General features: G+C 41.9%; 1 pseudogene; it reads left to right on the top strand.

The window, feature by feature from the left end:
- The first annotated feature begins 23,472 nt into the window (after positions 1-23,472).
- On the top strand, positions 23,473-23,849 carry LOC110192592 (large ribosomal subunit protein eL31 pseudogene; annotated as a pseudogene).
- The last annotated feature ends 440 nt before the right edge of the window (positions 23,850-24,289 follow it).

Below are 24,289 nucleotides of genomic sequence, written 5' to 3'. Positions count from 1 at the left end.
TTGCTGAAGGAAAAGACTCTAGGAAGCCATGAGAGGAGATGACAGTCTCCATTGTGTTCCTATCCCCAGTTTGCTATGCTAGAAACTCTGGGAAATTTCCCCATGGGTAAGACTTGGGACTCTCTTTTGGTTAAGCTGTGTTACCTCACTCCCAATGAGAGAGATCCTTCACTCTCTAATCATTTGGTATTTAATCTCCTATGCATACCTTCTCTAGTTTATGTTTTGCTATGATTTTAGATTAATGGGTTTCCTTGCTGTCTGTGATATACATTCATTGTGGAACTGGTATTTAGTAGGAATGGGGTCAAACCTATAGAACTTGGGGTGCCCTTCAGTAGTAATGAGAAACAGTGATCAAAAGTTAGATTAAGTTAGATTAAACCTGATCATATCTGCTAGTCTAATTAGTATTTAAGGGATCAAGAGATCAATAAACCTATATGCAAGCCAATAAGGGCCTAAACTAGAGTGATAGCTGTGTGAGTGGAGAAGAGATGGATGTGAGGGATGTTCAGAAGGTAGAAACTATGAGACTTGGCAAAATACTGAATATGTGGGGTGAGGGTGAGTGAGGAATTGAGGATGACACTGAGGTTGCAGGTCTAGGTGATATGGAAGATTCAGTTGCTTTCTACAGAATAGGATATTTGGGGACAAGGAAGAGTTTGGGGGAAAGATAACGAATTCTATTTTGGAAATGTAGAGTTTGAGATATTTACAAGACATCCAGTGCCCATCAAGTCCCATCTTCATCATAGGGCCTTCCCCAGCCCACATTAAGTTCTCCCTCATGTGAACTCTTAATGCAATTATATAAATAACTTACACAAGTCATAACCACACAATTTAGCTCTTAATCAATTATTTTTATGCATATTAGTTCTGTTTCCACAATTAGATCATGAGTTCTTTGAAGGTGAGCCCATGTATTATGTTTGGGTCTCAGTTTCTTCATCTAGGACCTTTCCAACTCCAGCAGGCCCACAGAATTTTAGAGTTGGAAGAGCCTCAGAAAGTCTTTATATCTCCTAACATATAATAGGCACTCAATAAATATTTATTGATTGCCTGGGAAGAGATGGAAACAATGAGAAAAGCAAAATGGAAGACCATTTGCTAGGAAGAAATGGGACCTTCCCAGGGAGAAGGAATGTTGAGGGAGAATTTCTCTCTATTCCCATTTGTAAATCCAATACAGAAAGGCTTGAGGGTGTGTGTCCCTGAACTCAGTCACCAACTTCATTCCCCAACATGCTTGTCTGACAAGGACTCACATAAGCAAATGTCCTGGATAAAGAAGAGTCTCTAGGGGCAGCTAGGTGGTACAGTGGATAGAGCACCAGCCCTGAAGGCAGGAGGACCTGAGTTCAAATACGACCTCAGACCAAACACTTAACACTTACTAACTGTGTGACCCTGGGCAAGTCACTTAACCCTAATTGACTAAAAAAAAAATGAGAGAGAGAGAGAGAGAATCTCTAGGTAAGCAGGAAGGAAAATCTATACCATAATTTCCAGCGCTGGTTTCAGACATAAGATCATAGCATCATAGATGAAGCTGGAAGGTATCCTTGTCCTATTCCCTATTTTACAGATAATATATGGAGAGATAAAATGACTGATCCTAGGGCATACAGGTAGTAAGAGGTAGAGTAGATATTTGAACCCCAGTCTTCTGACTCCAAACCCAGTATTCTTTCAATTTAACCACATTACCCCAATTAATCTTAGGCAAGCAAGTATAGAGGACAACTTACTGATTCAGAACATAGTAAATCCCCTTCCCTTATAAGTAAGGAAACTGAGGCCTAGAGAAGTTAGATGATTGGCCCAAGGTTACACAGGCAATAAGTAGCAGAGATAATTGATTTGCTCCAGGCTTCACAGGTAGAAATAATTATCAAGTGCTTTGACTTTTATAAAGCATGCCCCCACAAATACCCTGTAAAGTAGGTAGTGCCGATATATGGCAGAGAGAGGCTAAGTGAATTTTCCAAGGTCACACAGATAGTAAGTGGTAAAGACAGGATTTGAATCTGGGTTCTCTGCCTGGAGTTCCTGTGCTTGTTTCGCACTGACTAGTCCTGCTCCCCTACCCTTTGGCCATGCCAGCTGCTTGCCTTCTGCCTTCCCCCTTCCCCCTTCCCCCTCTCAGGATCTGTCCTGCCTCTGTGTGTGTGTGTGTGTGTGTGTGTGTGTGTGTGTGTGTGTGTGTGTGTGTGTGTGTGTGTGTGTGTGTGCGTGTGTGGAAAAGGAAGGAAAAATCACGAAGTCAAGTTCATGGCCTTTGTTGATGGAGAGTAGGCCCAGATCAGAGAGCCCAGGCTGGCGCCACTAAGTCACATGCTGAGGATAACTCCCAGCCGGGCTCCAAGAGAATCCACCTGGCAGAAGAACTCAACTCTCCTTGACCCCTGAAAAGCACCCAAAAAAATTAAAATAACTTCCCACCACCACACTCTACTCCCCTTACCGCTCACCAAAGGACTTCCTCTCAAACCCATCATGCTAAATAATTAGATTACCGAATCCTCATCCTTTTTTGTAGGCCAGCCTCTCTCTGGTAGAGCCTGGTCAGATCCCAAACTGCTGGAGACCTACTCCCAGTCTAGATCAGAACCCTGGGTTTTAGCAATGTCTTTTGCCTAAGCAGGGTCCTGTGACTTGGGCCTGACTTGATAGGGAAAACTTCCAAGGAAGAGAACAAAAGAATGAGAACACAGCTCCCTTGAAGCAAGAGGTTCTTCCGAGAGCTGGAGGATCTGAAATCTGAGCAGGCTGATCTGGTACTTGCAGCACCATTCTCAGATACAAATAGTGCTCAGGAGCTAAAAGAAGTCTGGGCTAGTCAAATAGAAGGCAGGATGCAATGGGGGTTCCTGAAAAACCAGGCTTTTCCCTTTTCTGTTTAGTTTTCCTAGGAAAATTGGTGAAGGGGCTGGGGGGGAGTGGAACTCTGAGGGTAGATCTAGACATGCAAAGTGAAGAAAAGATTTGAAGAATTATCTGGATAATTCAGCTTCCCTAAACAATTTTACCTAAAATATCCAAGTGATTGAGTAAAGGGGCAGCTAGGGGCTGCAATGGATAGAGTGCCATGCCTAGAGTCAGAAAGACTTAAGCTCAAATCCAGCCTCAGATGCTTACTAGCTGTGTGACCCTGGGTGAGTCCCTTAACCCTGTTTGCCTCAGTTTCCTCATCTGTAAAATGAGCTGGAGAAGAAAATGGCAAAACCCTCTAGTATCTTTGCCAAGAAAACCCCAACTGGGTCACGAAGAGTCAGACATGACTGAAACTACTGAACAACAACAAATTGAGTAAAAGTATGTCTGAGATTTTAAATGTGGGATTTTTCCACTACATTTTTGATGTACAAAAACAGCCTCTTAACAGAAAAACAGATTACAGAAACCCTGAAGGACTCATATGGAAGGAAAGAAAGACACAGACAGAGATGAGTGAGAGAGAGAGAGAGAGAGAGAGAGAGAGAGAGAGAGAGAGAAATGAGTGAATGTTTATTAAGGGCTTACTTTGTTTTAGACACTATATTAAGCTCTAAGACAGTCCCTGACCTCAAGGAGCTTACATTCTTTTTTTAAAATGTATTCGTTTATTAATTTTTAGTTTTCAACACTTTCACAAAATTTTTGAGTTCTAAATTTCCCCTCCCCCACTTCCCCAAAACAGCATGTATTCTGATATAGGCTATACATATACAATCATATAAAACACATTTCTACATTAGTTATGTTGTAAAAAAGAATCAGAACCAAAGGGAAAAGCCATGAGAAAGAAAAAAGAGAGAGAGAGAGAGAAAGAGAAAATAGTACGCTTCGATCTCCATTCAGACTCCCCTGTTCTTTCTCTGGATGTGGATAGCATTTTCCATCATGAGCCTTTTGGAATTATTTTAGATCATTGCATTTCTGAGAAGAGTTAAGTATATCAAAGTTGGTCATCACACAATGCTGCTGTTACTTGTGTACTATGTTCTCCTGGTTCTGAAGAAGCTTACATTTTAATGAAGAAAGACAACACATAAAGGAGAACCAGAAATGAAGGTGAGTTGGGAAATATGGGGTGGCATGGCTGGAGATTTCCAGGGAGTATTGTGGAGACTAGAACTGACAAAATTAAGCCCAAAGTTGACCTACCAAAGTTCAGGGAGGTTCCAGGGGTTGAGTCCAATTTTCCCATGGGGAAGAGTTGGAGTTGATGGGCCAAGAGAAGACAGTATGACTGGAGACATCTGAGGAGTAGGGATCCTAAAGTAAGTACTCTGTATATTATACATGGTTGACTAGACATTTGGTTTTGACTAAAGAAAAGTCATTTTCTCCTGAATTTGTTTTGGACTGAAACTGGAAGTCAGAAAAAGGTTTAGGACAGCCAGAGGCAAACACAGCCTCTGAATTTGCATAGGATAAAAATGTTTCTGGTCATATTTTTTAGACTACAGCCACAGGGTCACAGAAGCCAGGAGATAGAAGAGGTTTCAACAGAAATTAGTCCAGGCTAAGCACAAAAGGAATCTCCATTATAACATACCTAGCAAGTGGTCATCTCAACTCTAAGAGAATAACGCCAAGTAGGAGGAAACCCACCTCTATCAGGTGGTCCACTTTACTTTGGGACAGCACAGATTGTTAGCTAATAATAATAGCTAGCGTTTTTGTAGTGCTTTAAGGTTTTCATCGTTCTTTACAAATATTGTCTCATTTCATTCTCACAATAGTCAACTCTGGGGTCAGGTTATTATTAGCAGGTTATTATCTCCACTTTACAGACTGAAAAACTGAAATTGTCCAAGGTTATTGAGTGACTTGCCCAGAGTCACACAGTTAATAGGTGTTTGAGGTCAGATTTGAACTCGGGTGCTGACTCCATTCCTGACTGCAGGTCCAGCTCTCAATTCACTGCCTTATTCAAATGCCTACCTATATACCTAGTAAGTACCTGAGTAAAGAGTTGGACCCTTTTCCCACTACAATTGATTTGCTTATGGTCATAAATTTACCTCTTTACCACTCCCACCCATTGTTCCTGATTCTACCCTCTGGGACCAAACAGTAAATTTAATGTTTAAATTTAAATTTAATTTTTTAATTTAATGTTTAAATTTAAATTTAATGTCCATATGACAGACCTTCACATACTTGTAGAGAGACAATTACCATGTCCCTATCCCCCCTTCCTCCATTTCCTAACTACCTCTTCTCCAGATTTAACATGCCCCATCCTTCGACAGCTCCTCATATGACATAGATTCTTCATATGGTCTTCATATACAGGCAGCTGATGGCAAAGTGTAAAGAGAACTGGGCCTAGACCTGAGTTCAAATCTTGCCTCAGACATTTACTAGCTGTATGACCCTAGGCAAGTCACTTAACCTCTGTCTGCCTCAGTTTCCTCATCTGTAAAATGGGGGTAATAATACTACCTACCTCATAGAATTGTTGTGAGGATCAAATGAAATAATAATTGTAAGGAGCTTAACACAATGCCTGGGGCATAGTAGGTGCTAAATAAATATTAGCTATTATTATTTATTATTATATAACATGAGCTTTCCCCCCATCTTTGTTGCCTTCTTCTGGACACTCTCTAGGTTATCAATAACCTTGTTAAATTGTGGCACCCAGGACCGAGTACAGTATTCCAGAAGAGGTCTGATAACTTCAGTAGGAGTCCAGGGAACTTCACTTTCTTCTCTTTTCTCTCCTACCACTATCATTTTAATATTCTTGTGGCTGCCTCCGAAAGTAAAGGTTAAAGTTGGGAATAAGAGAGCTTTTTGTCAGCTCCCTCTTTTCTTCAAATTTTTTCACTCTTTCTTGAACCACAAGGTCAGGAAACCACATCTTACCTGTCTTCCTATCTCCCCTAGGACAGTGCTTTGAGCAACATAAACACTTTAATGATGCTTGCTGAATGAATGCACAAATGAATGGTGACAGACCACATTGCTACCCATTTCTGATTCCTTCATCTCACTTAGTGACTTCTTCTCTATCCTCCTCCCGCTATGCCCTACCTGCCTCCACCCGAGAGGGATGTGCTTCCAAAAAGTCAAACACCTGTGGAGATGAACAAAAGTCTTTTTGTTCTTGGTAAAGTTTTTGACTTCACGGCTGGAATAACTTTAGGAGGCAAGATGATGCTAAGCCCCAAGTTTCAACAGATTATCTTCTCTGCCCTGGGCCAATGGGAGAAATACAATTTTGGAAAGGAGATCTCAAACTGCAATGTCTAATGCCACAGGCTCTTTAGCCTTAACCTCCAGATGAGGTCACCCAGCCTTTCCACCGGCATGTTCCTGCCAATCCCCTGTGAAGTCTCAGGGGCTCATGTTTGGCGGGAACAGGGACAAATGGGTGTGCTCTTTTTGCTCTTGACAAGGGAGATTTGCAGAAGTGATTCCTATTTGCATTAAGTGATGACAATGTTAATAGAATCTAGCTTTGTGTCTCAATAATAGCCTCCTGCTGACAGATAAATGCCAGGGTGGAGCTGGGCCACATCTGTGGTTCATGTTGAGAACGCCCTTTCATGCCCTATTCTGAGTCTGAATTCTCTTGGCCCATTGCAATGGTGTAGACTCAAGGAGCTGTAGCCCAGAACAACCACAGAGTACTATTGTGAAACTACTGGTTGGGAATTTAGTCAGTGGCCTGTGGGGTGACCTGTCCTTTTTCTTACACTTTTCTAGGAGGTATGGGAGTGGCAATGGCTTAAACCCTTGGAAGCCCTACCTAGTGGCTAGGTATCATGGAACTCCACCTATCTTGCCTTGGGAAGGTTCTCCCACCCTGGCCTAGGAACAAAGGAAAGATGCCTGACCTAATGGAAAATGCAGTGAAGCCCAGAACTGCAATGCTCAAGTTAAGGGAGAAAACCATCTGTGGAGAGTCATTTATTCTTAGATCATAGATTGCTGAACGATTTGTGAGCGGGAAGGCTGGACATCTACCTTTTTTCCCTTCACCTCTCCAAAGGTGGCCTCTTAAGCAACGCACTGAAGGGTGTTGAATTCATCTGTCACCCCATGGGGATAGTGCCACCTACTGCACTATTATTTACAAAGCTGAGGACTCAGTATTTGCCAGGCCCAGAATAGGTGTTTCCTTGTGGTTAACTGTGTGGTATTTGGTAGGCTGGGAGGGGATTTAGAATGAGAAGGGACAGGTGAGATTATCTAGTCCAATCCCATCACTTCACAGGTGAGGAACCTGACATGCAGAGAAGTTAACTTGTTCAAGGCCACACAGTAAGCACCTGAGTAAAGCTTTAGACCCACAGCTTCTGATTCCAAATCCAGTGTTCTTTCCACTACAATTGATTCGCTTGCTTATTTTAATTAGGATGGCATTGAGCTTATTGGGATGTACTTGTGAAATCAACACTGTTGATGCTATCTCTCTCTACTCCCTCTTGCTTAATGATCTCATCCGTTCCCATGAGTTCAATTATCATCTCTATGCAAATGACTCCCAGGTCTATGTATCTAGCCCTGGTGTCTCTCCTTGGCTCCAGACCTGCATCACCTCCTGAAGAGGTCCAGTAGACATCTCAAACTCAACATTCCAAAACAAAACTCTTTATCACCCGCTACTAAACCCACATGTGCCTCAAATTTACCTGTTTCTAACAAGGGCACTATCTAAATTTTAGCCGCTCACATTTGGGGATTTCAAAGGCACTAACAATTCTTCTCTCTCCCTACCCAATAAACTAACAATTCCTATCGCATCTACTTCCACATCTCTTGAATGTCTTTTTCCTTTCCATCACCCTAGTTCAGATTCTCATCACCTCTGTTCTGGAGTATTAAAACAACTTTCAAACTGGACTCTGAGTTTCCCTTCTCATCCCTCTCTAAAATCTATCCTCCACACGTGCCAAAATAATCTTTCATTTCACTCCCTAGCCTATGATTAGCAGCTCCCTATTGTCTCTGGGGGAAAAGGCAAACTTCTCAGCTTAGAATTTCAAGTTCTTCACAGATTGGTTGCAGCCTACCCTTCTAGACATTTCACATTACTTCCCCATGCTCTACCATTCTGTGTCCCAGCCAAACTGGCTGACCTGCTCTTCCCTGAAGTTGGAATTCCATTTCTTGTGTTCACACAGGCTATACCTCATCCTCATGCCTATTCAGTCCCTTATCATTTTTCTCTTAAGACTCTTAACCTTTCTTCAAGGCTCAGCTCATGTATCACCTTCTCTAGAATACCTTGCCTTAGCTGTCTCTGTTCTTTCTTTCCTCATATTCTCTTGTATGTCCATATCTGTTTACTTCATTGTATCCTCCAAGAAAATGAGGACTAGGAATGTTTTTCATTTTTTATCTTCATTCCCTCAGCTCCAGCACAATACTTTATACAGAGTTTATACCTAAAAAAGTATAGGAAAGTATTAGATTTCTTTCATTAGACGTGGAAGGCTAGGTAGCCTAGTGGAAGTCAGGAAGACCAGAATTCAAATCTGATTTTAAATATTTATTTACTAGCTGTGTGACCCTGGGCAAGTCACTTAAATCTCAGTCTGCCTCAGTTTCCTCATTTGTAAAATAAAAATAATAATAGCACCTACTTTCCAGGGTTGTTGCAAGAATAAAATGAGATAATTTATGTAAATGACTTTGCAGATCTTAAAGCACTATTGAAATGGTAGCTATAGCTAGCATCCCTGGGCACCAACGTGATAGCTAAGTTTGGAAAGTCTCATTTCCAGGCTGGTTGCAAGGTGATGAAATTTTTGGTCTTACCCATTCTCAGACAGTCTTCCAAGTAGCTGGAGGATTGCTATCTGGGTCTGTGTAGTGAGTATTTACATGGACAAAGCAGATCTATGGAGTGCTGGAGTATAAGTGCAAAGGTGTGACAATATGGGCAGAGGGATGAAATAAGATTGTGTTTCAGGAGGACAAAATGATTTTTTAGTCAGTCGAATCCATCTCTCTAAAAAATTCACAAGAGAATACATATGAAAGCACTTTGCTTTTCAATCCAATACATTAAATATTTATTAAGTACCTACTATGTGCCAGGCACTGAGGTCCTCAGCACTGGGTATCTAATTAACAAAAAGACAGTCTCTGACTTCAGAGCTTACAATCTAATCGGGGAGGATGGGGTGGAAATAACACACAAAAGGGGGGAGGGAGACAGGAAGATCACTGGGGGCATCTTATTCTGTGGAGTTGAAGCCAGGAGCAGCAGATACAGATAATAATGCCAATATTTAATATAATAATTTTTAAATTGTGAACACTAATCTAGGCTTTGCCTCTCCATGGGACCTGACCACAACTCTTCAGGAAGAGTGAAAGGATTTCATTTCCCAGGGCTATCACATGCCTTTCCTTTCACCAAACGCTGAATTCATTTTCTAGGGGGGAAAAATCAACAACCTGTTAAAGACGTCAAAATCTTAATACAGTGCTGGATTAACCAAGTCCAAATTGTTGAGATAAAGTTATTCATTGCAGCATTACCAAACCACAAAGCTTTCAAAGGGGCTTTTGTCAAAAGTATCCTTTCAACCAAACATCCCATCATTCCTGGTTTCTCTCCTAGATGCTCGTCTTGCCCCGCCCTTCCTCCTTCCTGCTCTCCCTCAGGGAGCTGCCTTGGTAATTGGGCTCTGTCAGGCACTTCACCTAAGACTGGCTTCCCATTGCCCTCTGCTGGGATCCTAACCTGTGGGAGCCGTCATTTGCCTGTCTCATGTATCAGCCCACCCTGATGGGATTCTAGCTGCCAGCACAAGTTTTCTGAGTGGTCCCCTCTGGCTGTGTGGCAGATACCATGCAACAGAAGGAAAATCACCTGGCCACAGAAAGAGAGGAGCATCCATTCAACATTCATTCAATAAATTTAGCTTAGCAAGACCTGAGTTTGAATCTTCTTCTCTTTATCTCGGTTTCCTCATTTAGTGTGTTGTGTTCAGAAGAGAGAGAAGACTATAGAGGTAGGATGGTACATTAGGAAAAGAGAGTGAGATGCATTAAGAGTCAGAAGACTTGGGTTCAGATCCTGGCTCTGTGACTCACTCTCTGGGTGACCTTGTACACATCACTTTTTTGTAGGAAACTAAGGGTCCAAGAGAATAAATGGCTTGTTCATGGCCATTCAACTAGTAAGTGCAGTTGCCTCATGGAACTTACACTCTAGTAGGTGAAGACACCAACACAGATAACTGTTTCACACACCATTCCTTGAAAAATGGATGATTGGATCCAAAGGGAGAAGTCACTTCTGAAGGGGGATGGGAGAAGGAATTAGGGAGGCCTCCCTGGAGGAGGTGGTGGCACTGGAGTTGGTTCTTCAAGGACAAATAGAAATTCAGTAGGCAGAGAAGAGGAGAGAGGGCATTCCAGATTCAGGGAAATGATATAAGAAAAGACATGGAGGTGTTTAAAGAGCAAGGAATTATGTACTTTTTTGTGTTTAGAGCAGCTAAGTGGTGCAGTAGATAGAGCACCAGGCTTGGAATCAGGAAAACTCATCTTCCTGAGTTCAAATCCAGCCTCAGACACTTACTAGCTGTGTGACCCTGGGCAAGCCACTTAACCCTGTTTGCCTTAGTTCCTCATCTGTAAAATGGGCTATAGAAAGAAATGCAAAACACTCTAGTATCTCTGCCAAGAAAACCCTAAGTGGGGTCAAGAAGAGTCAGACGTGACTTAACAACAACAAAATTTTTGTATTTATTATCTTCATACTTACCGTAGGTATTTCTGTATGTCTACTTTTGTCTCCCTCACTAGAATGAAAGCTCCTTGAGTCCAGGAATTGTTACATTCTTTATTTTGTATCCCTGACACCCAGCACATAGTAGGTCATTAATAAATACTTGTTAATTTATTTGTTCTGCATGACCCCAGAAGGAAGAACTAAGGACAATGAGTTGAGGTTGCAGAGGGGCAGAGGCAGATTTAGACAAGATGTCAAGAAAAGTCTACTAACAATAGTGGTTATTCACTCATTTCAGTCGTGTCCAACTCTCTGTGACCCCATTTGGGGTTTTCTTGGCAAAGATACTGGAGTGGTTTGCCATTTCCTCCTCCAGCTCATTTTACAGATGAAGAAACTGAGGCAAACAGAGTTAAATGACTTGCCCAGGGTCACACAGCTAGTAAGTGTCTGAGGCTGGCTTTGAACTCAGGAAGATGAGTCTTCCTGACTCCAGGCCAGGCACTCTATCCATTGCACCACCTAGCTGCCCTCCTAACAATTAGAGCTGTCCAAAAAATAGAATGGGCTCCCTCAAGAGTGATTTGAGTGGCAGCTTCCTTGTCACTGGAGGTCTTCAAGAAAAGACTGAATGACCATTTATTGGGGATGTTGTGAGATTCTTGTTCAGATTCATTTTGATTGGAAGACCCTCAAGTTCTTTCCGCTCTGAGATTCTGTTATTCTTTGAGATGTGACACAGTCCCCAAGGTTATCCAGCTAGTAAGTATTTGGGCCAGAATTCTAACTCAGCCCTTATCATTTCAAAGTAAGTGCTCTTCCAACTATGTCAAATAGCTTCTCTGCAGTGTCACCTGGTGTTGAAAGGTGAGTTGCCTGTGTCCTGCACATACTATAAATCCTATGGGCATTAGAATAATTTTGAGATAATTTTAGATAATTTTGTTCAGCCTTTGCCCCTCTGATAGGACTACACCCAAGCCATCAGGAGGAAGACAGCTAGTCTTTTCTCATGGAAAGACTCTTAGAGAACAGAAAATCTATAACTGTCTCCAAGCCTTTTCATTCAGAAGTACCTTGCAGTACTAAAATACTACTCCAGGTGCCTCTTTTCCATTCATTCTCCATCTCCATGACTTTTTCTTGAACTCATAGTTTATTTCCTCCAAACCCAGATTCAGGGCCTCATACTAAGGATGACAGGCAGATGACATGGCCCTTTGTCTCTGAAGACTTGACCAGCTTGAGTATGGTTCTCATAAACCATAGGCCACTGATCCACATCACCATTGGGTACTGAAACAATTCCAGAGAAGTATTTGCAACTGAAATGGAAGCCTCATCCTACCTGACAATTGTCTCTTCAGAGAATGAATGAATGAATGAAGCATTTATTAAGTGCTTACTGTATGCAAAGTGCTGTGTTAAGCACTGAAGATACAAATAGAAAAGCAATAAAGTCCCTGCTCTCAGGGAGCTCACATTCTAATGAGGGACAGAACACATATGGAAGAATTCATCTGCAATCAGGTGGAAAGATCTCCTGGTCCTTGGATCCATGGTCCAACAGTAAAGCAGATGTTAATGCCACTTCTTTCATGTCATTCCCACAGGGAGTTTCTGATGCTGAGCCGTATGATAATTCCAAGGACTTTGGTGGTGAGAGCTCTGCTTTCTGGGTCTTCAGCAGCTGTAGCTGCAGCACCTGCAGGAGCAGTTACCAGGCTGTGTACTTCCATAGGGGCTGCTTCCCAGGACGCTGGACTGGTAGCATTGCCATTCCCAAGGTTCTCAGGTTCAAGGTCCTGAGCTGTCTCTAGTAGGGTCCCAGGGAGATGGTAGTCAAGGCAGTGATGTCATTCTGACTTGCCTGGCACATGTTAACTCCTCTCTCTCCCTCAAGGTGCCTTGGTGCTTCAACTAAGCTGGCTCATCTGCCCTGTAAGTGACAGCTGGTGAAGCCCTTCTCCACAGGAGCTGCTTCCCTGGATGATAGCAAGACAGCCAGGCTGGAAGGTGGGCGCTACCTCTCCCAGGGCTCCTGAGCTTATTTGCCTATTGGTAGCAGTCGGTGATAGGGAAGGTGGACCTCTTCTCCACAATGATGTCTCCTCTCAACGATATCTTCTGGTGCTTGGCCAGGAGTAGGTCTGGTGATTTGGGGGATGCTGCTATTCCCAAGGGTCTTGAGTTCAATGTCCTGGGCTGACTATCAAGGTCTGAGGGGAGGTGGTCTTCAAGATGGTGGTGGTGGTGGAGGTGGTGGTGGTTCAACTTATCTGACACAAGCTTCCTCCTGTGTGTCTCTCAGGGTTCCTTGCTGCTACAGCAGAGCTGGCTTGCCTGCCCTGTGAGAGAAAATAAATGCATGTAAAAAAATGTATACAGTTATCCCTTACACGTTGTGGGGGTTAGGGGTGCAGTACCCCTGTGATCTGGAAAATCCATGTAAAAATTTTTGGCCCTCTCTTTATACCAGAGTAGAAGTCTGAATTATTATGGAATCAAAAGATAAAATATGTTGATATTATGCAATACTATATATATATATATATATATATATATATATATATATATATAGTGCATTTCTGAGTTTCTAAACTTCTTCTGTGTCATCTGCTGGCCTTTGTGTGTTATCTGCGGCTTTCATAAAACTCCCCCAAAATCCCCATTTAGTTTCTAATACTGACCCACTATAGATCAAAACCACGATGGGGAAATTGTGGAAGGGATAACTGTATACATATATATATATTTGTGTGTGTGTGTGTGTGTGTGTGTGTGTGTGTAATTAGTGGTAGCAGTTGGCTTAAGACTAGAGCCAACTATGGAGAGAAAGGCCACCCCCCAAAAAAAAACCCAGACAAGAAGGGCTCGAGGGTTGAGCTTGGAGAGTTATCCTTCCTCTTGCCTCAGGCCGCTTCATTCCCCAAAGCGTCCCATTATAACAGCCAACTTTCTGTTGCAAACTTGCTAACTGAGGCCACTGTGGAAGGATTTGCATCTAGGTGGTTTGGCTTACCAGGTATAACCACACAATAATTACTCATGTTTCTAAAGCTTTTTTTAAGATGTATAAAATTCTTTCCTCATAATAACCCCATGAAGTAGGTAATAAACATGTCGTCATTCCCATTTTAAAGAGACTGCAACGCACAGTAGGTATTTATGAAAGCCAGTACTTGAACCTAGGTCTCCCGACTTACACCCACATCACCTCACCAAGACTTGTCTCAGACTATAAACTCCCATAGGATTAGGACTGCGTCTATGTAGCAATTCTAGTGGGGTGAGCAACACAGTACCACATGTGGTTGCAATAAAGGCTGAGTTATAATGTCTGTGAGCAATTGGACCAAAGCCAGAATAAAATGATGCATTTAAACAGGTCCAGCCTGACAAGGAGATGAAGTCTCCTCTATCCTACGTGATTTAATTTGAAGGGCCCCAAAGGGTTCCCACCAGCCTGCCATGGCACGGCCCATCCCTTATACAATCTGAATTTTCTGTCCTTAATTAGTTACTCCCCTGGTTCAGGCAAGGAAAGGTGGAGTGTCTCCTGAAGACCACTTTTAACATCCGCATGTTACTGGAGTTGAGGTGGAGGGCCCGGTCCTAGGCAGCAATGGGCTACAAAGTCTGACAGCCATGTGCTGGCCCCAAAATGGCAGTGGCTTGACCCCAAAGGGGTGTGTTATCCACCAGTTGGAGGATAGGAAAATGGGCCATCTCCCACCCTCGCTGATCATAAACGTTGCCTTCAACACCATCAAACTTAGCCTTGCTTCTTACCACTCCCCTATACTCTCTACTGTGAGAGCTCCTAATGTCCCCCATTTAAGTCAGGCATTGGCCCTTTCGGGCAGACATAACTAATCGCTACTTGGCTCCCTCCCTGCACTTACACACTCAACCCCTGCACCCCAGATTAGGTGGCTGGGCATTTGTCTATTCACCTCTTAAATAGTTTAATTGATGACAGAATGCCAAGAGGCGGAACATTAGCCTGTCTGTTAGTCAGCAAGCCCCCTCACTCCCACTTACTTTTCTATCATCCAATAGCCAATTCCTAACAGCTGCTTCCCAGCTCTCCCAAGTGGTAGAAATTGTTCTTGAAACAATATGTCAAAACACCATTAGTACCCTTAAACACATACCACTGCTGGCCTTGGGGGCCATTTTTTCTTCTGGCCTGGTGCTCCTGGAATCCACCTCCATTCACCCAGGACAACCTCCCCTCTGTGTCTCCTCACTCCTAAGCCTCATGTCCTTGACCCTCTTTCTGTTTTCTTACAAGTCCTCCCTCTAATCGATTTCACAGCAAGGGTCACAAAATAAGGGGCCTCTAGCCTGTCCAACTTTCTCTCCCTTCTTCCCTATGCTCCCACCCTTCATACTTCAGATCTAGGACTAACTGACCTTTATGCTACTGAATTCCCACCCCTACCCCACCTTACTTCCCTCACAACCCCTCATTTTCTGACTCTCCCAACAGCTGAACTTTCCTTGGATCCCCTGACTATCACTTAAAAATAATGTTTTCAAATAGCCCTCCTAACAATGGTGATCACTGGCCAATTATTTTAGAAGCCCTTTCTTTGTGAAGACCCTGTAACTAGAGTCAAAAGGATAATTGAAAGGAGACAATAGAACAGCAAACAGGGGGATGCTGGCAGAGAGCAGTGTGTTTGTGAAGGCTAATTAGCAAGCCAGATACTTCTCTGAGAAAGTGGTCAGAGCTCCTGTAGTCATGGAGGCCAAAACTGGGATCCTGACTGCCCAGTGATCTCCACACCACAAATGTGCAAGGAATTTAAAGTCTCAGGAATGGCTTCTTTTTAATGAGCCATATTATCCTGATGAGGATGGTCAGAACTCAGGACTGATAATCCGGATTGCTGGGTCCTATTCTGAGCCTGGGCTTTAAATTTCCCTAGGGTTTCTCTTCCTTGGGTTTCAGCTGCCCACTCAGCCTGGTCTGGCTGTAATGAAGTATCACTGAGAGTTTTAGGTTGAACAGACTATGGAAATACAGTTGGGAAAGTTGAAAAAGCCTAACTGTAAGTAAAGATAGTTAAAAAAAAATTTTTTTAAAGATTCAGGAACAAAGCTGAGCGGAAGACAATAATGGGGCCTTGTTATGAAAACAGTAACTGTAACATGTTTGTGTTAGGAGGATCAGGGAGTTGGGAATAGGGCAGAAATTATAAATGTTTTATGATGTTATTTTCCTGGAGTCAGTGACTCCTCAGCATTTTAGTTTTGGACCCTACAATTTAAGTGCACATAGAATTTTGAGAAGATTCAGAGAGAGACTAGGAAAATAAAAAGGATGAAAAAAGAGAACATTTACAAAGAAAGGTTAAAGGAATTGGGAAGCCTCTCCATGGAGACAGGAAGTCTGAAGATCGGCTCAAACAGTCAACACCAAGCATTTTGACTACCTTCATTTGTATAAAAGGTTATTCGCCATCCTGCTGAGAGAAGGACAAAGAAGGAAGAAACAGGCCCAAGTGCAGCAGAAGAGATTTAAGTTAACTAGAAATAGTAACAATAAAGCCTTGAGAGTGAGAAGCATTAAAAATTGGACAGAGTAATCCAAAGAGACTACAGGCTCTCCTTTTGCATAGTGGCTTCAATAGCAGTCCTTGGAGTGCTTTGGTCAGAATGCCTGATGTCAGCAAGAACTCACTGATGGGCTCTCATAGTCCTAACCTATTCCTATATTTCTATGACTCTAAGCTAGGAAAATTCCTTTGATTTGATGCTCCTAATGTAATGCTACACCAAATGTATCATGGTGTAGAGAAAAGAGCATTAAACTTGGAATCAAAAGATCCTGGATTCAAATCCAGACTCTGCAGCTCACTTTGTATATGACCCTGGGCAAATCACTTCCTGTCTCTAGGCCTCAGTTATCTCATCTGTCAAAGAAGGAAATGGGCATCATGATCTTCAAGGGGCCTTTCAGCTCTAAATTTAAGATTCCCTGGCAACTTTTGGTATAGTAAACATATTTATGATTTCATTGGTATAGGGAACTGCACCTGTCAATACAGACTGTCAACTTGTCTGTAACCTGTAGTTTTAGACAGTTGCCTGGAGGTACTGAAAGGCAGTTAGGTGGTACAGTAGTTAGAGCACTGGGCTTGGAATCAGTAAAGACCCATCTTCCTGAGTTCAAATCTGGCCTCAGACACTACTACTGTGTGACCCTGGGCAAATCACATTACCCTATTGGCCTCAGTTTCCACATCTGCAAAATGGGCTAGAGAAGGAAATGGCACACCACCCCAGTATCTTTGCCAAGAAAATTCCAAATGGGGTCACGAGGAGTTACAGACATGACTGAAAAATGACTGAACAAAACTGAGGGGCTGCCTACAATCACACAGCTGATATATGTTGGAGGAGACCCTTGAACCTAGCCCCTTGAACTTCACTCTCTCTGACTCCAAGGTGGACACCCTGCTTCTCCGGACTTTACAGAGAAGGAAACTGAGGGGCAGAGAGGGACGTAACTTGTTCAAGGTCACACATATAGTAAGAGAACTGAGATTCCAACCCAGGTCTCTAACTTCAAATTCAATGCTCTTGCTCCTGCATGGCAGATGCCTCCCACGCTAGAGAGGCTAGGGACCTCCAAGGAGGGTCTCCATTTTATTGAAAGGGAAAGGTGATGAAGGCAGCAAAGTACAATGGAAAGAGCACTTGACTTGGGAGTCAGAGGATGTGTTTTCCAATCCTGCCTTTGATGCTTACCACATACGTAACCTTGCTGGGCACTTGGCCTCTTAGGTCTCTTCCAACTCTAGTTCTACGATATTAAAGCCAAGAGAGGGAAAATAACCAGCTTGCAGCATTGCATTTTGTATTTCCTGATTTCACCTTCATCTGTAATTCAGCAGTCTACCCCAGGAGACAGTGAGAACAGGTTTTAGAACCGTAGTCTTTTCACTGCTGCGGGACCAGTTTGCCCAAGCCTACAGCACCACCTTGTGGCCATGATTCAGTAGTAACTTTTTCACTTAGGGTAAAGGCAAGCTCATTTACGATTGTTCATATAGTTAATCATTCCAAAGCCAGCAGGGACCTCAGAAACCATCTACTTCAACCACATCACTTTACAGATGAGGAATGGAAGCCCGTGGAGGTTAAGTGACTTGCCTCAACAAGTTATGTCCGTCTTTGTGACCTTATTTGGGGTTTTCTTGGCAAAGATACTGGAGTGGTTTGCCATTTCCTTTTCCAGCTCATTTTAAGAAAAAGAGGAGATTAATGAATTGGGCATACAACTAAAAAAACTAGAAAAAGAACAACTTAAAAATCCTCAACTAAACACTAAATTAGAAATATTGAAAACCAAAGGAAAAATTAAGAAAATTGAAATTAAGAAAACTATTGAACTAATAAATAAAACTAAGAGCTGGTTTTATGAAAAAAAAACAATAAAATAGATAAACCTTTGGTTAATTTAATTAAAAAAAGAAAGAAGAAAACCAAATTACTAGTATCAAGAATGAAAAGGGCAAAGCTACCACCAAGAAGAGGAAATTAAAACAATAATTAGGAATTATTTTGCCCAACTATATGCCAATAAATTTGACAATTCTTTTCCAGCTCACTTTACAGATGAGGAAACTGAGGTAAACAGGGATAAATGCCTTATCTGGGGTCACACAGCTAGTATCTGAGGCTGGATTTGAACTCAGGAAGATGAGTCTTCCTGATTCAAGGTCCAGCACTCTATCCACTATTCCACCTAGCTGCCCTTCCTAATTAAACTACATAATAAACATAATAATTAGTTACTCCCTTAGTTGTGGGCCCTGGTACATAATAAATAACAACAACTACTAGTTAATAAATAAACTACATTAATTAAATGCTAACTATGTACAAAACGCCAGTTTCCTCATCTGTAAAGTGAGGGTGGGTTGTACTGGATGATCTATAAGATCCCTTCCAGAACTAAATAGATGATCCGGATTTCTATAAGCTTATTTCTGATCCTATTTCTAGAAATACTGAGAGAAGTAACAATGTTCCCAAATAATTATTGACATTTATATTGTGTTTCAAAGTTTGTAAAGGGTTTTAAATACCTCTGCTTGTTTAAGTCTCATAATAAACCCGTGAGATAGGTTTGCGTGTTGTCTCTCCCGCTAGATTATAAGCAGGATGTGTGAGTTGTTCAGGGATGACCAGCACCTCTGGTGTGAAGGCTTGGTGAGCCCTTTTCAGGCCCGCTCATCTACCTTGGTGTTCACTTTCACCCAACTCTCACCTGTGGCTCCAAGAAGCTATAGCATGAACAGTGGCCATAGCCTGGTAAAACTGTCTCAGCAGCTGGGCTAAACCAGATTGAGGATAACTGACCGGCCTCAACACCCACTGTGAGTCAAGGGGGTGTCTACCTGAGCATGTGAAGACTTCCCCTAGCTGAATGGATGGCTGAGAACAATAGCATGAAGGCAGCTGGTGCAGTCAAAGTGGAATATTTAGAGCTTGGTCAGACATCAAAGATGCCAAGGTCATCTACTGTATCCCAGGCCATCACCAGTCATCTTGAGCTTTGTCTTGCCTCTGGACTTTGATGACTCTGGAGAAGAGAGTAAGGCTGATGACTGTGCAACTCTACCTCACTTAAGTCCAATTCATGCATGAGTCAAGATATCATTGGCATGATGGCATTGATCCTCTTTGAAAATGAACAACAAACAGCAACAGCAGATTGAAGGTCCTCAAGGGCAGATACTGCAGAGTAGGAAATGTTTATTGACCGATAGACACCTAGAAGCCACTGAAGGATTTTTGAGCAAAGAATTATAACTAGATCTCTACATAACGAAGACTGATCAGTGTGAAGTATGTGTTGGAAAGAACAGAGATGAAAGCTAGCATCACCTATGTAATTTAAGCAAAGAGTCTTGAAACCAAGAATTTTGATTTCAAGAGTCTGAAACCAGGGCAGCTAGCTGGAACAGTGGATAAAGCACCAGCCCTGGATTCAGGAGGACCTGAGTTCAAATCCGGCCTCAGGGCAAGTCACTTAACCCCATTGCCTAGCCAAAAAAAAAGTCTGAAACCAAGATTTCAAACATGATGGCCTATAGATGAAGAAATGTGCCAGTGAAAGAAATAGGAAAGCCAGAAGAAGAAACAAGTTTAGGAGATGCTAAGTTTGGTTTGAGATTTGTGGAGTGATGTTAAGACGCACTGAGAGAAATGTCCTCAGGGGCTATAGAAGTTTGAGGCCCAAGAGAGAAGTCAAAGCTAGAGATAAAGATCTGAGGATCATCTCTCTTCTTTACTTTGATGAATCTGTGATGTCATCAAAGCAGTTTCTCTCTTCAGGAGTACAGATACCAACCCAATCACGCCTTTTCACCTTGTGCAACTCTTGTGGATATCTTCCCATAAATATTCCACAGGAAAGTCCACCCAAGGTATTGATGGCCTTACTACAGACCTCTTGACATTGAATGGATTCCAATAAAGCACATGAGCTGTGCATCAATTATTTCTCACTCTCCCTATGTGCCTACTTCATTTTCTGGTCTTACATTTCTTTGATAACATCTTGCTTCTCCCACACCATTCTTCACCGGTAATCTCCTGAAGCCCACACACATTTTGAGTCTCCCTTTTGGATGACATGCAACTTGACTTCTTTGTAGAATGCCATATTCTGGGCTTTACCATATACCACCATTGGTGCTAACAAGACTGGACTTGGCTTCATGGAGAAGTTTGGGGTCATCAAAAGGACTGCAAAACTTCCCAAATGCAATCTAGCCCATTCTCTTCCTACTACTCAATTTTTCCACCATCTGGCTTCCTTTCCCTAAACCCACTTCATTTTATCAACTGTAAGTCCCTCTTAAATATGTTGACCAGAACTAAATCACTAGTCCAGATGTGATCTGACATAGTACAGAAAAACTATTACATTACCTGAATTGGATACCATGGGTCTATTAATGCAATCTAAGGCTGTATTAGCCTTTTGTGCTGCTATGTCACACTGGTGGCTCCTACTGAACTTGGAATCAACTCAAATCCCTACAGTGGTCTGTAGTATTCACTAATCATAAAATCAATTCTGTTGATCCTCCATTGATCTTCACCTAAATGATCTCCAGCACGATTCCCTCTTCTCATCAGGAGTATATGAAAGTCCTCTATTTCATTGAATGACCCTTTTTTCCCCCTGAAGAATTATGTTCATGATTCGTGTAATCCTAGCTCCTTTGTCTTCCGGAATATCATATTCCATGTCCCCTGGTCCTTTAATGTAGAAGGTGCTAAATCCTGTGCAATCCTGACTGTGGCTCCACAATATTTGTATTTGTTCCTTTCCAGTATTGAATTGTTCCATTCTGGCTGCTTACAATATTTTCTCCTTGACCAGGGAGTTCTGGAATTTGGTTATAATGTTCCTGGGAGTTTAAATTTTGGGATCTTTTTCAGGAGGTGATTAATGGATTATTTCAATGTTTATCTTACCTTCTGGTTCTAGGATTTCAGGGTATATCCTTGATAATTTCTTGAAGTATGATGTCCAGGTCCTTTTTTGATCATGGCTTTTTTTAAATTATCTCTTCTGGATCTATTTTCCAGGTCAGTTGTTCTTCCAATGAGATATTTCACATTTTCTTCTATTTTTTTTTTCATTCTTTTGATTTTGTTTGATTGATTCTTGACGTTTCATGCTGGAGATCATGTTTCATTAGATCAACGTTTCATTAGCTTCCACTTGTTCAATTCTAATTTTTAAGGAATTATTTTCTCCAGTTAGCTTTTGTTCCTCCTTTTCCATTTGGCCAGTCCTACTTTTTAAGGAGTTCTTTTCTTCTATAAATTTTTGTACATCTTTTTCCATTTGTTAGTGCTTCTTTTATTAAGCTGTTGACTCTTTTTTCATGATTCTCTTATCACTCTCATTTCTTTTCCCAATTTTTCTTCTACCTCTCTGATTTAAAAAATCCTTTTTGAGTTCTTCCAGCAGTTCTTTTTGGGCCTGAGACCAATTCATATTTTACTTTGAGGCTTTGCATGCAAGCTTTTAACACTGTTGTTCCCTTCTGAGTTTGTGTTTTGATCTTCCCAGTCACTAAAATAACTTTCTATGGTTAGGTTCTTTTCTTGTTTTTTGCTTATGTTTTCCAGCCTATTTCATTACTTTTAAAGTTGAGCTCTGCTCCTGGGGTGGAGAGGGCACTGTCCCAAGCTTCTTATGCTAAGGTTATAGGCCTTGTCTGCACACCTGGTGCTGCTCTAGGGCCCTCAGTGGGCCTGGTGCTGCATTAGGGCCAGGAGATGGAGTTGGACCTAGCCACTCTCCTGGTACTGCAATGGGGTCTTAGGGCCTCAGTCACTTTTCTGGGCTGGGGCTCAGGGCTCCCAGTGGCTTACCCAGATACTGCCCGCCTTGGACTGAGATCCCCTTTAACCTGAGTGATACAGACCTTTCCTGCTGACCTTCCAAGTTGTCTTGGGCTGGAAAGTTGTTTTACCCTGTCTTTTTATTGGTTCTGCCACTCCAGAATTCATTTTGAAGCACTATTTTATAGTTGTCTGGAAGTGAATTTGGAAGAGTTCAAGTGATTTCCTGCCTTAATCCAGCATCTTGGCTCCCAGAAGCCTATGTTTCCCTCTTCTGGTTCCTGCATGGCCTTAAGGACAGCTAGGTGGTGCAGTGGAGTCAGGAAGGATCATCTTCCAGAGTTCAGATCCAGCCTCAGACACTAACTAGCTGGTAACCCTAGGTAAGTCACTTAACCCTGTTTGCCTCAGTTTTCTCATCTGTAAAAATGAGCTGGAGAAAGAAATGGCAAACCTCTCCAGTATCTTTGCCAAGAAAACCCCAAATGGAGTCATGACACAAGTGAAAAATGACTGAACAACAATACCGAGCAAATCACTTAATTTCTTTCAGCCTTATTTTCTTAACCTACAAAATAGGGATAATTATAGAACCTACCTCATGAGGTAGTTGTGAGAGCCAAATGAAATAACTAGATAAATGGTATCTATTGTTGCTATTATTTAATATGCCTTCTTCAGGTGTAATGTGAAAGAAATGATTATTGATAACCAATCATTGGGGAGATCCAGAGCTTTCCCTTTTTCTAAAGCCCTTTCAAAGCTCAGTCTCTGAAAGTCATTTGCTGATAATGAGATTGAATTAACTTTCTCCTCCATCTTGGTCAGATTCCTACCCCCCAAATCTTACAAAGAATTTAATCTAAGGGGGTGGGGGAGCCCATCTTGTTCTATACAGGTTTGGGTGGGGATAAACTCTTTGATTAGATTGCCCAAGGCTGGGCAGTTTGGAAGCAAATGACATAATCAAAGTTAGGTCACCTAGCCCCACACAGAATAGGTCCACGTCTCATTATAGTATTCATTCTCTCATTGTTAACCAGAGTTGATTGCCAACCCCTCTTCCAAGGGCATATAAACTGTGAGCCCACCACCAAGTCATCTTTGGTCCAAGAGAGAGACAAATGACCATTCCTTTAATTAATAAAATGCTAACATTATTAATAAAATGATTAGGGGCAGCTAGGTGGTGCAATGGATAGAGCACCAACCATGGATTCAGGAGGATCTGAGTTCAAATCCAGCCTCAGACATTTGACATTTACTAGCTGTGTGACCCTGATTGCCTCAAAAAAAAAATAAAAAGAAAGAAATTAACCACCCCACCCCCCCATCTCTGCCTATGCTTTGTAAGATTTGGTGAACAGCTTTCTGACCTGGTCCCAGGCAGGATGGCTCCTGCAAAGAAAGGTAGAGACAAAAAGAAGGGACGTTCTGCCATTAATGAGGTGGTGACCAGAGAGTATACCATCAACATTCACAAGAGGATTCATGGAGTAGGCTTCAAAAAGCAAGCTCCTCAGGCTGTAAAGGAAATGCCATGAAAGAAATGGGAACCCCAGTTGTACACATTGACACCAGACTCAACAAAGTTGTTTGGGCCAAAAGAAAAAGGAATGTCCCATACCATATCCAAGTGCATTTGTCTAGGAAATGCAATGAGGATGAAGATTCACCAAACAAGCTATATACGTTGGTTACTTACGTGCCTGTCACCACTTTCAAAAGCTTACAGACAGTCAATGTGGATGAAAGCTAAATTGAATTTCATTTAAATAAAGTTATAAAATCTCCGGAAAAAAGTAGTGAATAAATAGAAAAAAAATAAAATAAAACGATTAATTATCCAGAAACTATGTCTCTCAAACTTTTTAAATGTCACAAATGCTACCCTGACTCCCCAGCCTCACCTAATTCTTTACCAATCCTATTTCATTTAAATAAATCATGCCTATTCTGAGTCATAATCAAGTCATGGGTTTCATCACACACACACATATATACCCCAACTAGAACTCCCTGCCTTTTTATAAATTCTAAACATCACTCAAGGCCAAGCTCAAATCTAACCTTTTTAAATTAAACCATTTTATACTCTTCTAGTCCATACCACTCTCTGAATTCTTCTTACATTATAAACAATACTATACACCTTAACATTTAGTTATTCTCTAATAATTTCTATGCATGAGTTTTGTC

Source organism: Phascolarctos cinereus, unplaced genomic scaffold (assembly GCF_003287225.1).
Source record: "Phascolarctos cinereus isolate Bilbo 61053 unplaced genomic scaffold, phaCin_HiC Scaffold_726;HRSCAF=1367, whole genome shotgun sequence".
Taxonomy (NCBI): Eukaryota; Metazoa; Chordata; class Mammalia; order Diprotodontia; family Phascolarctidae; genus Phascolarctos; species Phascolarctos cinereus.
The sequence above is the reverse complement of the archived record's forward strand: the minus strand, read 5'-3'. Positions and strand labels throughout refer to the sequence as shown.